General features: G+C 42.1%; 1 long non-coding RNA gene across 1 annotated transcript; it reads left to right on the forward strand.

Annotated features, from left to right (window-relative positions):
- Positions 1-11,027: 11,027 nt before the first annotated feature.
- On the forward strand, positions 11,028-11,889 carry LOC116545690. The gene is made up of 2 exons (XR_004266410.1): positions 11,028-11,201; positions 11,776-11,889. It is a non-coding gene; the product is annotated as an uncharacterized LOC116545690 (long non-coding RNA).
- Positions 11,890-17,017: the final 5,128 nt, after the last annotated feature.

Genomic DNA, 17,017 nt, shown 5'->3' on the forward strand with positions numbered 1-17,017 from the left:
TTGTAAATATAAAACCTTTGCCCCTAAAGGAGGCCACTTATAAAGAAAGGCTTAAGACGTAACTAGAAAATAAAACCACAGCTGCCCAACCCACACTGAGGAAGAGGCGGAGAGGTGTGAAATGTGCAGGGCACAGCGAGCCCGCTCCCCAGGGCTGCTGTCTTTCCAAGACCCCCTCACTGGCTCCTCTTGAAGTCTACGCACTTGGAGTGAGGCCACATTTCTGCTTTTTCGATGATGAATGCTGCGGCAGATCCCCTATCTGTGAAGTCATTTGGCAGAATCTGCATGTTGTTGATATCAGTTATTGAAATGAAGTCTCTTAAAATAGGCTTCTGGGACTCCAGGCACTGATGCCCTCAAAACTCAGTGACACCAGCAGCTAAGAGAGCTTGAGTAAAAATAGCCAGGGGCGAGCAGGTGGCACTTGCCCCTGATGCGTGCTCACCACCTCCTCTTAGCTGTCAGCACCTCTATCCTCTGATGTCCCACATTCTCCCTATTATCGGCCCCTTCTTCTCACACTTGCTTTCCTCCTTACGGCAGAGCCACTGAATGATTCCTGGCCAAGGACCAATAAAACCTGGCAGTCAGATTTCCCTGTGCCTAGCATTTGGGAGATTATGGCACATCAGGTTAGATGTCTATTCTTTAGAAAAATGATATCAGTGGACTGGGCACGGTGGCTCATGCTGTAATCCCAGGACTTTGGGAGGCTAACGCAGGCGATCATGTGAAGTCAGGAGTTTGAGACCAGCCTGGCCAACACGATGAAACCCTGTCTCTACTAAAAATACAAAAATTAGCTGGGCATGGTAATGTGTGCCTGTAGTCCAAGCTACTCGGGAGGCTGAGGCAAGAGAACAGCTTGAGGCTGCGAGGTGGAGGCTGGCTGCAGTGTACTGAGATTGCACCACTGCACTCCATCCAGGGAAACAGAGGGAGACTCTTCTAGAAGGGAGGAAGGGAGGGAGGGAGGGAGGGAAAGGAAGGAAGGAAGGAAGGAAGGAAAAAAGAAAGAAAGAAGAAGAAGGAAGGAAGGAAGAAGGAAGGAAGAAGGAAGGAAGGAAGGAAGGAAGGAAGGAAAGAAGGAGGGAGGGAAGGAAGGAAGGAAGGAAGGAAGAAAAGAAAGAGGTAGGTATTTAGGCTGTGTCTACATGTGTAATCAACTCCAAGATTAGGATAGAAAATATAACTGAGAGCAGCCTACCAGGTCGGACACCTTAAACTTCAGTAAGTTTTGAGGCAGCTAGTTGTTACTATTGCTGTTGTTTTTCCAGGACTCTAATAATAACCTCTCCCTCCTCATTTCTGAGGAAGTATTTTTAAAAACCTTTATCAAGTTGGCACTTCTGTCTCACCAGGGCTACCATGTGCAGCTCTGCAGAGTGTACACTGCTCAAGACCAGACGGCACCATTCCCATCAACGAGGAGATTAATGGTGTCCCCTGGCCTTATGCAGGGTGGCAGCCCTACCCTCCATAATTTTCTTGCTGTCTTCTACCCAGTGCTTTCTGATCTACATATCCTGATAGGGTGATCTGGTAGGTAGGAATAGGTCCTCAAGATATGGGGAGTTTGAATTAAAAGGTGTTCCCTTATTCCTTCCCTCTGCTTTATTTCAAGTGTTTTTGTCACCCAGGCCATCTCTTGGCTTTCCCTTTAAATATTTCCTTTTAAGTCTTTTTATATCACTTTGATCTAAGGTGTTATTGATCTTGTTCTAGGAAGTCTGAGAACTCTCTAAAGGCTATTGACAAAGCTGAGTTCTCACCTTGGCCACACTTATTTCCCTCATCTCGTCCTCTTCCATCTCTCTACCTGAGAAAGATAAAAAATGTGGGAGCCATTCACTATATCAAGAGAGACTGCCTGGGATTCTAACAGCAGAGCTGACATCAATATTAATTGAAAACTCCTTCAGCTGGAAGGGATCTAAGAGATCATCTACAACAAGCCTTTATCCAGTGAGAGGAGTCCAATTCCTCTTGATTACTCCAGTGACTAAACACCATCATCTCACTGGTTAGTCCAGTCCATTGTTGATTTTGTCTTATTGTTTGATGCTCTTTGAGCCAAAATCACACTGAACCAGAATCTACTGGCTCCCTGGTTGCAAGTGCCTACCATGTGTTGGGCAAGGCACTGGCAGCTGGGGACATGAAGGTGAATTAAAGACACACGCTGCCTCCCGTGAGGTCACAGCCAGTGACTGTTCCACAATGAAATATGCAGGCAGGACACAAGGAGAGCGCCCAGCAAAGCCTCGAATTCAGCCGAGAGTTCTGCAGGTGACTGAACTGGATTTTCAATGTTTTGTTTTCCAGAAACACTCATTACAAGTTACTCTTTATCTACGTAACAGCTCTGTATTTTTTTTTAAATTTTTTTAAATGTTTAGACGGAGTTTCCCTCTGTCGCCCGGGCTGGAGTACGGTGGTGCAATCTTGGCTCACTGCAACTTCCACCTCCTGGATTCAAGCAATTCTTCTGCCTTAGCTTCCCGAGTAGGTAGGACTGCAGGCAAGCGCCACCACATCCGGCTAATGTTTGTATTTTTAGTAGAGACAGGGTTTCACCATATTGGCCAGGCTGGTCTCCAACTCCTGACCTCATGATCCTCTGGCCTCAGCCTCCCAAAGTGCCGGGATAAAAGGCGTGAGCCACTGCACCTGGCCTGTAATTTCTATAATAATAACTGTATCCCATCTTTATCTTCTTGTTTTGTAGTTTGACAACCTCATTGCCTTCAACCATGTCCTGTAGCACATGATTTTTTTTATGGGGTTTTTCCCTACCTAACATTCCCTTGGAAATGTTAAAACCCAAACTGAGCCCAGTATTCCCATGGGGTGGTGTGCAGGGAACCATTATTTCCCATTGCCTTGGTGTTCTAATCATATGGCCAGTGAGTAGATTCCTGTATTTTGGAGTTTATCATTTGAAGGTTAAAATCCAAACCCCTCCTGCCCAAATGTTTTCTGGATAAACAGCTACAAAGCCAGGGAGTCTACTTACTTTTTTTCAGTTAAAGCAGCTTAGAATGACCCACTTACCTGCGTCTGCTTAGCACTTGTGCTGCGTTACAGTGGCCTACAGTTCACCTTGCCAATGTTAATACTCCTCTGAATGAAATCAAATTGCCTTGGAACTTGGACGCTCTTGTTCTTCTCACTTTCGCCATCATCATGGAGTCCTTTGCATCTGAGTTGCAGGCCTAATGTCCTCCTGGAAGACATCAGAATAATTTCAGGCCTAATGTCCTCCTGGAAGACATCAGAATAATTTTACACAACATATAATGGAAAGGGACAATGCTATGCGTTACTCCTCCTCAACCCCAATTCTCAGACACAATAACTTCAGATTCTTTTATCTGGTTCTTCTAAACCAGATAGTATACACAAGTTATTTGATAAAATGGAAAACTTAGCTCCATTTATCAAATAGCTTGTTTATACTACTATTTCTTGCTTTTAACATTGTTCACATGTTTCTTGATTTAAAAATGTTATTTAGGTCTTACTGTCTTGTTCTTCTGGGAGATAATGTCTTGATTAATTTAAACCTCACCATCTTCCTCACGCTCACCTCTTTCTTTTGCCTTCCCATCCTTTCAAAATGATGTTAGCAAACATTTTTGTGCAATCAGTGTATGGTAATTATCATTATGCCTCTGTAACTATATACACACTAAGCCTTAGTTTTGCTTTTGTTTTTTGCCATGACTCTATTTCCTTTCCTGTTGCATTTTATAGATTTAACAATTACCTCATTCTTTTCCTATTTGCTTGCTTATTACCTGCCATTAAATCATTTTCAAATTCTCCACTGGGAATGTACATCCCCTAACAAATTGATACTCTATCAGTTTAATCCAATCTACCCTTTTTCACATCCTTCCTAGAGTCCCTGTCATCCTGTTCCAAACTGCACTGATTGCATTCTAGCTGCAGAAGGATTTCTCTTCACCTCCCTTGCGAAAATTCCTTTTCCTTTCTCCTGGGTTGTATCTCTTGATTCCCAGCTCTTAAACCTTCTTTTTAAATTTTTTTAACATTAACTCATTTTGGTAGAATACTTTCTTACATAGCTTCTTCTTTTTATTTATTAAATTTTTTATTTTTATTTTAAGTTCTGGGGTACATGTACAGGATGTGCAAGTTTGTTGCATAGGTAAATGTGTGCCACAATGGTTTACTGCACCTATCAACCCATCACCTGGGTATTAAGCCCAGCAAGCATTAGCTATTTTCCCTAATGCTCTCTCTCCCCCAATTCCATCGCTTGACAGGCCCCAGTGTGTGTTGTTCCCCTCCCTGTGTCCATGTCTTCTCATTGTTCAGCTCCCATTTATAGGTAAGAACATACAGTATTTGGTTTTCTGTTCCTGCATTAGTTTGCTGAGGATAATGGCTTCCAGCTCCATCCATGTCCTTACAAAGGACATGATCTCATTCCTTTTTATGGCTGCATAGTATTCCATGGTGTATCTCTTACGTAGCTTCTCAAGAAACAGTGCATGGGCAATAAAATCTCTGACAATGTGAATGCTCCAGCATTTTAGTCTATGCATACATATAACTGTCATTTGGCCAGGTGTGGAATTATAAGATTGAAATTATTTTCCTTCAGCATTTTGAAGGTATTTCTCCATTGTCTTCTAAGTTTCAGTTCATTGTCGAGAAATTCAATGCCATTTTTATTTGCATCTGTTGAATTTTGCCTGGTTAATTTTACTTCTTTCTTTCTGGAGAAATGTAGTTCTCTTTGTCCCTGGGGTTCTGGGGTTAGAGAGAACTGAGTTTACCATGATGAGTCTTAGTTTGAATCACTTAGTTTGAATCACATCTTTCAGTCTTGAAACATGTTGCCTTCATTTCTGGAAAATTTTCGTGTGTTTTATCTTGGATTACTTTCCCACCTCCATTTTCTCTATTTGCCCTTTTTGGAACTTCTAATATCTTCAATGGATCCACCAATTTTCTCATTTTTTCTTTTCTACTTTCTTTTTTGTATTTTCATTCTGTCCTTTAGGACATTTCTTCAATTTTTAATTTTCAGTTCTTCTAATTGAATTTTATTTCTGCTATCACAATTTTATTTTTTTAAAGCTCCACTTTGGTCTTTCAATGTTTCTTTTTATGGACTCTTCTGCCTGTTCCATGAATACAATGTCTTCCTTTACCTTCCAGTGTATTAACTTTATTTTTTAATGTCCTTCTACTTCTATATTTTGTTTCTTATAAACTTGTTGTGTGTGTTTGTGTGTGTGTGTCTGTGTGTATGTGTGTGTGTTGCTGCCTTTCATATTAGAGATTTTGCTGAAATCTTTTATCTTTGGCTAAATACTCATAAGCCCTATGGCTACAGAAACCTCAGGTAAGTCCCCTTTATTTCTCACAGCACAAGCAGCAGCTTCTACTCATTTTATATGTTTATAAAATTGGCTTTGGAAAAAAAAATCAAGGTCCATCTTTGATTTATTTTTTTAATTGAGTTTTAAATGTTCAATGCTACATTTGAAAAGTAATTTAAGGATCAAAACTTTGATTTTCTGAAGCTTGAAGTACAAATATCTAGGACTACATTCTAAATTGTTCTTTAAAATAAACATTCCTGGTTGAACATTGTGTAACACAATCTCTGTTGCCAGAGATAACCTTGCAAGAAAGCATGACATTAGAGCACAGAGCAGGAAACGGAAGAGAAGAGGATGAGACTGAGTGAGGGGGGGCTTAGAAATGAGCTCTGGAAATGAGGAGAGAGAAGTGGCTTTCCTGGATCCAAGGATTATCCCCACGTGGGACTGGTGATAATTGGCACCACGAAGCACTCACTACATGAACCTACTGTGAGTGTAGGTGTATGTGAACTACAGGTGTATGCCACCATGCCTGGCTAATTTTTGTATTTTTAGTAAAGATGGGGTTTCACCATATTGGTCAGGCTGGTCTCGAACTCCTGACCTCAGAGATACGCTCGTTATGTAGATGATCTTGTTTAGTCTTTAGAGTTTTATGATACAGTTTTCTTGTTTTGCAGGTGATGAAACAGAGACTCAGGGAGGTGAAACAAAATGCTGAATTCTACGTAAGGAGTACTAAGAGACAGAATTGGAATTCAAGCTTAGTTTTGCCTGACTCCAAAACCCATGTTCTTGAACTGCTTAGCCTCCAAAGTGGATTCTAAAGCTACTGCCAAGAATGAGAAAATGGACTTCTATACTAGTGGCTTCAGAAAGAAGACCTACAAATAGAGTTCCGGTTTGAAGGATGATTCTGAAATAGGAAAGGTTCTCTTGTCGCTCTCGCTTCTTCAGTGCCCCGCTGCTCAGACCTCTAGGGGAGCATACAGACCGGCAGGCTGTGGAGCTCCCACCCCAAGGCAGTGTCTAGGGCTGGATGTTTACAGCTGAAGCCCCAGTGGGAGTGTGTTACAAAGTAGTCTTCTGGTTTATCCATCTCTAGACAGCTTGTGTTAACCAGCTCAATTAGACCCTCTTCCTTGTTGCAAGGAAAGAGTGCTTTCTGTATCCCGGGTGCTTGCCCTGGTGTATCAGAAGAATCGGATCACACCTGGACTTGGAGAATGACTGCAAGGTTTTTTGGAGTGGAAGCAGCTCTCAGCAGATGGGGGAGCCAGAGGGAGATGGTTTTCTCCTGGAGTCGTGCCGCTGAGCGACCTGGGCTCTCCTCCGACTGCCTGGGCCAAACTCTACAATGTTCTGCCAGTTGACGGCCTGCAGGCATGCTGGGTGCCTATCTGTGCCCCTAACGCCCTCTCCAAGTCCAGCCACTTGCGTGTTCCTCCGCCAAAGTGTTTCTCTTGACACGCAGCTGCTTGCGTCTTCTTTCCGCTGATCAGCTCCTCTGAATGTCCAGTCGCTTGTGCGTGTGCCCGCTGGGATCTCGGGATTTTAATAGGCACGGCATGGGGGTGTGGCGGGCCAGGGTGGTCTTGGGAATTGCAACATTTGGGCGTGAAGGCAAGAGTGCCTGTCCTCACCCAGGTCCGTGGGCACAGGCCTGGGTGGAGCCCTCACCAGGGACGCGTCTTTCTCTACCCAGCACTTCCCTGCCCCCTCCCGTATCAATTCCTTACTCAGAAAAGTGTGTTTTCAGACTTCTTACTTTTGGATTTCTGGTCCCAATCAGCCAATATCAGTTTGTTATAGAATCTAAAGAGATGTCATAATCTCCCTATTTTAAGACACGGTTTTAGCTGTAATTATGCTGAACTCTCTCCTAAGACAAGCAGCAGCTTTTTATTGCCTGTTATCTAGTGTGTTGCTTCCACAAATCCACACCTTCTGGGCCTGTCACTGGCAGCCAGGTCCTGGGAGTTCTCAGTCCGTTGCTTTGCTGACGGTTCTTCAGAGGTGATGAGCTGTGTATGAAGGTCCCTGCAGACCATGGTCCCACCAGGGCTACACGCCAGGCAGATGTGCAGAGATAAGAAACTTCTCAAGGATTGCCTGTTCTATTCAAAGAAGTAAGGTCTAAAAATGAAAACCCATTTTAAGCACTTTTGTGGTTGTCCTTTTTGGAACATGGAAAGAGGACAAACCTACACAGTTTTGTGTTGCTTTGTGGTTTTCATTTGTTTGTTTTGAGAGGAAGTCTTGCTCTGTCACAATGGCGTGAGCTTGGCTCACTGCAACCTCCACCTCCGGGATCAAACAATTCTCCTGTCTCAGCCTCCCAAGTAGCTAGAACTACAGGTGTATGCCACCATGCCTGGCTAATATTTGCATTTTTAGTAAAGTTGGGGTTTCACCATATTGGTCAGGCTGGTCTCGAACTCCTGACCTCAGGCGATCCACCTGGCTCAATCTCTCAAAGTGTTGGGATTACAGGCATGAACCTTTGCCCCCAGCCTGCTTTGTGTTTTTGATTTACCAGGCTATATTGCTTTCTCTGGTACTATTTCATGAATTCAAGCTTGTTAGTTAATTGCACACTGAACTGAGGAGAGAATGTTTAAGTCAAATGTCAGGCGATCTGACAGAAATGGAGAGAGCAATATTCTTATCCCCTTTGCTCCAATAATTGTAAGATCCTATTTCTTGTACTAAAAAAAAAAAATCTAGATACATGATGGAAGCATTATTTTGAAGTTTTAAAACTTCAGTACAGAAGCATCTTTATATTTCTCTTGGGTTCTGCTAGCATCTTGCAGTAGAAATCAGCCAAGATTTCTCCTGCTCTCTCTAGGGGTAGAAAGACCTTGCAAGCATCAGGAATTTGCATGGCTGAGTCCCTGGGAGGGTAGAGATAGAACAATTGCCTCTCAAGGACTCATTAGACTGTCTTCCTCGTCTGAGCAACCAAACCCACACTTGCAAGGAAGGATTTGTAGTTAGACTTTTCAGTCTAACAGTCTAACATTCTGCAGATTGTGCAGCAAAGAACTCACCCTGACATGTAGAGGCAAATGAATGTGTCCTAACCTTTCGGGCAGGGCAGGCCCCAGAGGGAAGGCGATGACCCCAGCCATTATTATTATAAATAGTTAGCCTCTGTTCTCCAAACAGAGGCATGTGTGGCTATCTCAAGTTGCATGTTAACAGAGTTCTAGAGAAAGCAAAGTTTCCATTGCCTTTCTGATAAACACATTCTTGGAAAGGACAGCCTGCTACCTAATGAGGGACCCTAGGGAAGATATTTTGAGCGAGTCTAAGACCGCCTGTCTGTACTCTTTGTGCTCACAGTGTGAAGTACTCTCTAGTTTAATTCTCAGGGGTGGTGAATCAGGATCCAACTGGCAGTTATGATCAATATCTGTCAATCATCTAACTTTGAGCCGGATGGGCAGCTGGATACCAGGATGTAGGACTTTCGATGGCCTTTTCTCGGGCATGACATTCCCTACACCCATTGTGGCTACAGGGTTGTGAGGAGAAGGGGTGAGGAGATCCCCCCCAAAGCCCCCAGCCCTTGATTGATGCCCTGCTGCCTTTCACTTGCCCTTTTGTCTGGATGATCCTGTCTTTTGACACCCAGCACATGCATGCTGCGACCTTTTACTGGAGTGAGGAAATCCTGAGATAGGTGATGTAATGAGCAAAATACATGGCCTAGGTTGCATGTTATCATACACACGTGTGTGTGTATGTGCATGTGTGTGCTTGTATTTGGTCTCAAAGGCACGGTTTATCGTCATTGTCTGCACAGTCCTCTTGGGGATAGTGTTCTTTCTTTGCCACACTTCCATCCTTGAAGCCACAAAGATCTTTAGATACATAGGGACCTTTTCCTACTAGGCTTCAGATCCACCCTTCAATTTCAGGAATAAATGAATCTCCTGGAACTAGTTTGCTTCTTTGTTCCTCTGGTATTTCCTGGAATAAGTCCCTAAATAATTTCTGAACTGCCCTTACCATTATTATGAGTAACTCATTCCCTGCCTGGCCCAAGAGCTGTCTGATGGGAGTGGCCTTACAACTCTGCAGTCCCTGTCTTCCTGGCCTCCACTGCCTTCTTTCTCCCTCTACTCCCTTCCCACCTATTTCCCTTTTCATGCCATTCAGTCAAACTCTATACAATTGCCTTGTCTTAAGGTCAACATGCGAACTTCAAGGGGTTCAACCTAATCACTTTGTCAGCTGGTTGCATTATCTCTGGAGTCTCTTTCTAATCTCCCATTTTAGATATCACATGCATGAGCTCCCCACCCCCACCCAAGTGCTCTTCCTGAGGAACAATGTTTCTAAAAAAAATTTTTTTTTTTGAGATGGAGTTTCTTTCCTGATGCACAGGCTGGAGTGTAATGGCGCAGTCCCAGCTCTCTGCAACCTCCGCCTCCCAGGCTCAAGTGATTCTTCTGCCTCAGCCTCCCAAGTAGCTGGGATTACAGGTTCCCGCCACCATGCCCAGATAATTTTTTGTATTTTAGTAGAGGCAGGGTTTCACCATGTTGGCCAGGTTGACCTCAAACTCCTCACTTCAGGTGATTCTCTTGCCTCGGCCTCCCAAAGTGCTGGGATTACAGACATGAGCCACTTTGCCTGCTTGTTTCTAAGAATTTATCTCAAATAAACATCAGAACAATTTTTTGAATCTCAATGGCTTAATTCTGGTTCACAGCTGCCTACCCCCTTCCCAGTCAAGTGATGAACATTCTCAAATCCAAACAGGGTATTTTCATGCCCCACTGTGAGCTCAGAAGCACAACACTATTCCTAAATTTAGAGGTTTAGATACATAAGAAAGGGAAAAAAAAACAGACATGTTGTTATTAAAGCAAAATCAGCAATCAGGCTGTCAAATATCAATGTCATTTCTTATTATGAGCATGTTTTAGTATAAAGTAGTTTTTGCATAGAAAAACATGGGGGGTTTTGCAAAGAAAATAGATGAAATAAGTATCACATGAGGAACCCACCAAAAATAACTGGCTTAAGCAGGTTTACTGAGGATCTCAAAAGAGCATCTGAAAGGCAGTGTCCTTCACTCTTGACCCAGCGCAGGAAGGTAGGGACGAAGGGATAGTCTTATCAGGTCAACCTGGCTAACAGGACAGCACTGAGAATAGCTACTGGCTCCCATCCCGAGGAGGTACTTCTCTTGTCAAGTCTGTACTCTTGAGAGTTCTGAAATGGGAACAGAAGGCACAGCCTTCTCTAAATTGTCCAAAGAAGATTATTTGGAGGGGAGAAAGTGGTCTGGACTTGTGAGGTGTCCGACTTTGCCACACACTGACTGAGTGGCCTGGAATGTGTCCATTCACCTCTCAGTTTCTTTATCTGAAATGTGGGTGATGAATACAGTCGTCACAGGGCTGTTATATTCAGATGAGACCACCTGGGAAGGATTCAGTCTAGTGCCTGACACATAGGTCCTTAAAGACTTGTTGAATGAAAATGCAGTCATAATAACACGTGTCCCCACTCCTTGAAACAGCTAAAACACTGGGAAATTTTGAGTCCACTTTGCTTGGAAATAGAGACATTTAATAGTATAAGAGATCCCATGATGCAAAATGTCATCTTTATACTCCTAAAGTTGTAGAGAATTAGGAACATCTGTGAAGAATCTGAGAGCTCAGAATGAAAAGGAGAAGAAAAGGAAAAGACAAGAATGGAAACTACCCATGAGAAAACCAAGTGGAATTAAAATCCCCAAACTAATGTCTCGTAGAGATCACAGAAGACAGAAGAGACATCACCTCCTGGCTTCCTGCATTCACCTTCACCTAGGTAAGTATAATCCTAGACTATACCACCTAGATTTAAAAATCCCTAGAAAGTCTAATTTTGACTGAGGATACACCAAAAAAATGTCATGTCTTTAAGTTGCCTACATCACATCTGGCTTTCTTCTGTACTCCCACTTGCAGTTAGTGAGACCCAATTACTTCAGCATGAAAGTGGGTGAAAAACCTTAGTTTGATCCAATATCTGAATTAGTTCATGTAGGAAGTGTTCAATCTCTCCTTCTAAAGGTTATACTCTTTCCAGTATCTTCTCTCTTCCTCTTCTGCTTCTCTATAGGGAGGAGCAGTTGCTTCTGTGGCAACCTCATGGCATTGGGGAAGCCAAGTTGTTGGAATCCCTGGGTGCTCTTGCTCTGCCCTCTGGTTGCTGGGGACATCTCTTGTGCATTTGACTGCTGCGTGTCCTATAGGTGTTCATCGTTGTTTTGTCCACAGTCATGCACCTTGTGATCTGCTTCTTAAGTAGGGCCTTGGATGACACTTACTTCAGCTGTTGTTGGGGACTTTTGGATTTGAGGTGCAATATAGCAGTGAGTTCCTCAGTTTTGGTCTCACAGATCCCAAAGTAGCTTTTGGAGAAGTTGGTGACCCAGAAATACTGATGGGAGAAGATAATGCACCGAGGAAGCCCTGCTCTTTTGAGCCAAAGAACTGAGAAGGGGGCAGCCTAGCAAAGCAGAAGGATGAGAAAAGATGTTGAATGCAAACATCAGCTTAAATGAAGCAGGAGTCCCTGAGTAGGGTTAGATAACGTATATTTCAGAGCAAAACAAATTTATGAGGGATGGGAGATAAAACGTTTCCTACTACTAGGAAAGCAAAGTAGTCCTCACTGTGTATGCACCAAATAATAGTACTGTAAAATATGTAAAGCAAAAATGATAGAACTCAAAGGAGAAACAGACAAATCCATAACTGTACTTGGAGACTTCAACATTTCTCTTTCCAAAACTGAAAGAAAATCTAGACAGAAAGCCAGCACAGGTATAGAAAAACAAAACACTGCTATCAAATAGGATTCTATTTAGTACTTATAAAACACTGCACTCTACAATAGCAGTATCTATCTTTTAAATCACCTACAGAAGACATATCAAGATAGACCACATCCTGGACCTGAAAATGAACCGGAATACTTTAAAAATAATTGAAACCAGGCTTTGCATGGTGGCCCATGCCTGTAATCCCAGCATTTTGGGAGGCTGATGTGTGTGGATCACTTGAGCCCAAAAGTTCAAGACCAGCCTGGCCAATATAGGGAAACCCCATCTTTACTAAAAATACAAAAAATTAACTGGGTATGGTGGCACATGCCTGTAATCCCAGCGACTGAGAAGACTGAGAATCACTTGAACCCAGGAGGCAAAGGCTGCAGTTAGCTGAGATTGTGCCACTGTACTCCAGCTTGGGTGACAAAAGGAGACTCTGTCTCAAAAAATCAAATCAAATCAAATAATTGAAATCATACAGAGTATGTTCTCTGACCACAATGGAATCAAGCTAGAAACCACATACATAACATTAACAGGAAAATCCTCAAAGGCTTGGAAAGAAAACATTGCACTCCTAAATAATTTATAGGTCCAAGAGTAAATCTTGAGGGGAAATAAAAAATTCATTGAACTGAATCAACATACCAAAATTTGTGGGACACAGCTAGGTCCATGCTGAGAGGAAATTTTATAGCACTAAATGCATACATTAAAAAGAGGAAAAGTATCAAATCAGTCATTTAAGTTCTCATTTCGACAAAGTAAAAAAAGAAGAGCCAAGTAAATCCAAAGCAATAGAAGGAAGGAAATTTTATAAGATAAGGGCAGAAATCAAAGAAGTTGAAAACAGAAACCAGAGAGAAAATCAAGGAAACAAATATCTGGTTCTTTGAAAAGATCAGTGAAATGGATGAACTTCTAGCAAGACTGACAAAGAAAAAGAGAGGAAAGACATTGATGATCAAGATCAGAGATGAAATGGGATATTACTACAGGCCCTGCAGAAAGCACAAGCACGAGGGAAACAGCAACTACAAACAACTCTACATATACATTTAACAATTTAGGAGAAATTGATCAGTTCCTCAAGACACTCAATCTACTGTATGTAACTCACCCAGTATGAAATAGATGATTTGAATAGCTGTATAACTACTAAGAAAATAAACTTTTATCCGGGCACTATGGCTCACACCTGTAATCCCAGTACTTTGGGAGGCTGAGGCAGTTGGATCACTTGAGGTCAGGAGTTTTAGACCAGCCTGGCCAACATGGTGAAACCTCATCTCTAATAAAAATACAAAAGTCAGCTGGTCGTGGTGGCGGGCACCTGTAATCCTAGCTACTTGGGAGGCTGAGGCAGGAGAATTGCTTGAATCCAGGAGGTGGAATTTGCAGTGAGCCAAGATTGCACCACTGCACTCCAGCCTGGGCAATAGAAAAAAAAAAAAAAGAAAAGAAAATATACTTTCAAATTTAAGACCCACACCCCTCACTACCCAAAATCTGTAGGCCCAAATGATTTCACTGAGGAATTATACCAATTTTTTAAAAAGAACTCTGTACTATCTCTTCTAGAAAATAAAAGAGGTTGAAACATCTTTCTATTCATTTGATGAAGCTAGCCCTACACTGATACCAAAACCAGATGTAGACATTGTTCTTACTGGAGAAAGACATTGTTTTCTCCCTAAGATCAGGAACAAGGCAAGAATGTCCTCTTTCACTGCTGGTATGCTACATAGTACTGGAAGTTTTTACCAGTGCAATATGGCAAGAAATGGAAATTAAAAACATGTACATCAAAAAAGAAGAAATAAAATTATTCTCACTTGTGGATGATATGATTATCTTTGTAGAATATCCTAAGGAACCTACCAAAAACAAACAAACAAACAAAAAAACTCTCTAAGACTGATACATGAGTTTTTAACAAGGTTTCAATTTATAATACCAGCATACATAAATTAATTGTATTTCAATATACTAGCATTGAACATGTGGAAATCAAAATAAAACATAATGACAATACCAAATCCTGGTAATGTTACAGAGAAAATGGATCTCTTAAACACTTGTGATCTAATATAAAATGGTAGAGTCACTCTGGAAGCTCCTTCAGCCCAGGCCCTGGCATTGTATTTAACTTGAACTATAAGTGTGGCAAGTTCTTTGTGATTATTTTGTATGTTTTAGGAATAAACGAAAGGTTAGTGCCTAAATGCCTAGATATGGAAGAAAAAATGATTAGATAGTTCCATCATTTTCTGTTGGTGGGAACCTAAAATCAGTCACGCAGTAGTTTATCAAATATGCTTTGAACTTCTGTGTTTCAAGCACTATTCTAGGTGCTGAAATTAAGTGGTGAACAAACGTACGCTAAGGCTTTCAACAAAGATGAAAGGTACAAAAGAAACAAACATTTGGGCCAGTTGATCTCAGTCTTGGAATGAGCATTAATGCTTAATTCTGAGTACCCTACTCCGTTTGCATTATCATCACAACCCTAAGCGTCCCAGGGGCCCGAGGACAGGGGGCGGTGCCTGCAGGGGAGAGGTTTGTTAGCAACCTGCTGCTACTCTGAGCGTTATTTATTATTCATCTCTTTCTCTCTAATTATTTGATCTGGAGATGAGCTCTCTCCCCAAGAACCCTTGATCTCATCAGTCAGTTGGCATTACAAAGGCAAAAAGGCATGACTCTTGAAACCACCAAAGAACCACAGGCCTTAGTTATTTGCTGGTGAGATAAAGAAGCCAACTTTTTAGGCTGAGGGCAGAAAACCTGCTGAGCTCTCACCCCGGGAAGGGAGCCTTTGGGAATGTGGTAGTAGTGCATGGCTGTCAGGAGCCAGGGATGTATGAATTTTTTGCTTTTTAAAATATGTTTTACTGTGACACAGTTCTTCCATTAGTGAACAGTCTTGGCATCTCGGCATACACATACCCATTACCCGTGTGTTTCCAGTGATTGAGATATTTTATTTCCTTGTGAAACGGCTTTCTTCAGTTTGCTCTGGGCATTTTGGCATTGCAAAACACTGTTTGGATGTTTATGCATCTCAAATCATAAGGACCAGGGAAGAGGAAGGAAATATGTAATAGTATCAAGTGGACCTTAAAGGAAATGTCAAAATTTTTCTACTCAAAAGCCTTGTGTCTTTGCCGGTGAAAGTTGGTGTTATCTTCTTCACTGTGTAGGCTCAGAGAAGTTAGGCAACTTGTGCAAGCTTTCATAGTAGAGAGCAGAAGCAGGATTCAAACCTGCCTGTAAGAGAGGGAGCTATGGTTCCATACTACAGGGGTATGTCACACGCCATCCTAAATGAGTCTGTGTGAGATCTTCGCTCTCTGAAGTCTTCTGTCTTTAGAAGCCTCCAGTACCATGGCGGCAACAATAAGCCTTGTCAGCATCAGCCCCAGAGGCTGGCAGCTCTAGACACTGCCACTCCCATTGTGGTCATCCACTGACATCATTGTCATACAAACAACAGAGCAAATTTCGGTGCATACCAGCATGACCAACTGATTTCCAGAGAAGAGAAAACCAGGGCCTTGGAGGGCTTTGCCCATAAATAGTCATTAGAGAATTCAGTCCTGTCCAGAAGCAAAGCATAGCTACTAGGACAAGAGTTTTCAAACCTTTTGGTTTTAAACCAAATAATTTTTAAAATCATTAAGACTCCTTGATGATTTTAAAAATTATTGAGGACCCAAACAGCTTAAATGTCTATGCCTTACACTACTGATATTTAATATATTTGCAATTTAAATTGAGATATTAAAAAATAATTAGTCCATTTAACATAACAATAAACCCATTATATGTTTACATTACATAATACATATTTTATAAAAATTAAATCTTTTTCAAAACAAAAATATTTAGTAAAAAGAATGGCATTGGCCGGGCGCGGTGGCTCACTCCTGTAATCCCAGTACTTTGGGAGGCCGAGGCGGGTGGATCACGAGGTCAAGAGATCGAGACCATCCTGGTCAACACGGTGAAACCCCGTCTCTACTAAAAATACAAAAAATCAGCTGGGCATGGTGGTGCATGCCTGTAATCCCAGCTACTCAGGAGGCTGAGGCAGGAGACTTGCCTGAACCCAGGACGCGGAGGTTGCGGTGAGCCGAGATTGCGCCATTGCACTCCAGCCTGGGTAACAAGAGTGAAACTCTGTCTCAAAAAAAAAAAAAAAAAAAAGAATGGCATTGTCCTACATTTCTTGTAATGTATAACTTAATGAATGACAACTGATATGGTTTGACTGTGTCCTCACCCAAACCTCATCTTAAATTGTAGTTTCCAGAATCTCTATGTGTCATGGGAGGGACCAGGTAGAGATCATCAAATCATGGGGTTGGTTCCCCCATACTGCTCTGGTGATTGTGAGTTAGTGCTCACGAGATCTGATGGTCTTATAAGGGGTTTCCCCCTTCCCTGGGCACTCATTCTTCCCCTTCCTGACGCCATGAGAAGGACATGTTTGCTTCCCCCTCCACCATGATTGTAAGTTTCCTGAGGCCTCCCAAGCCCTGCAGAACTGTGAGTCAATTAAACCTCTTTTCTTTATAAATTACCCAGTCTCTGATATGTTTTCTTAGCAGTGTGAGAACAGACTAGTACAACAAGTAAACTCTTATAGCTACTTCTCTATTTAGTCTCATGGTATGTTGTTCTGGTTGAAGTAAATGAAGAAAATCTGGATTCACACAGACATTTAGTTGGAGGAGGTAGGAGTATTTTATTAGCCTTTTCAGATAATTATGAATAATATGCTTTGATTCTACACAAACTTGACAAG

Source organism: Sapajus apella, unplaced genomic scaffold (assembly GCF_009761245.1).
Source record: "Sapajus apella isolate SASKATOON/1434 unplaced genomic scaffold, GSC_monkey_1.0 scaffold334, whole genome shotgun sequence".
Classification (NCBI taxonomy): domain Eukaryota; kingdom Metazoa; phylum Chordata; class Mammalia; order Primates; family Cebidae; genus Sapajus; species Sapajus apella.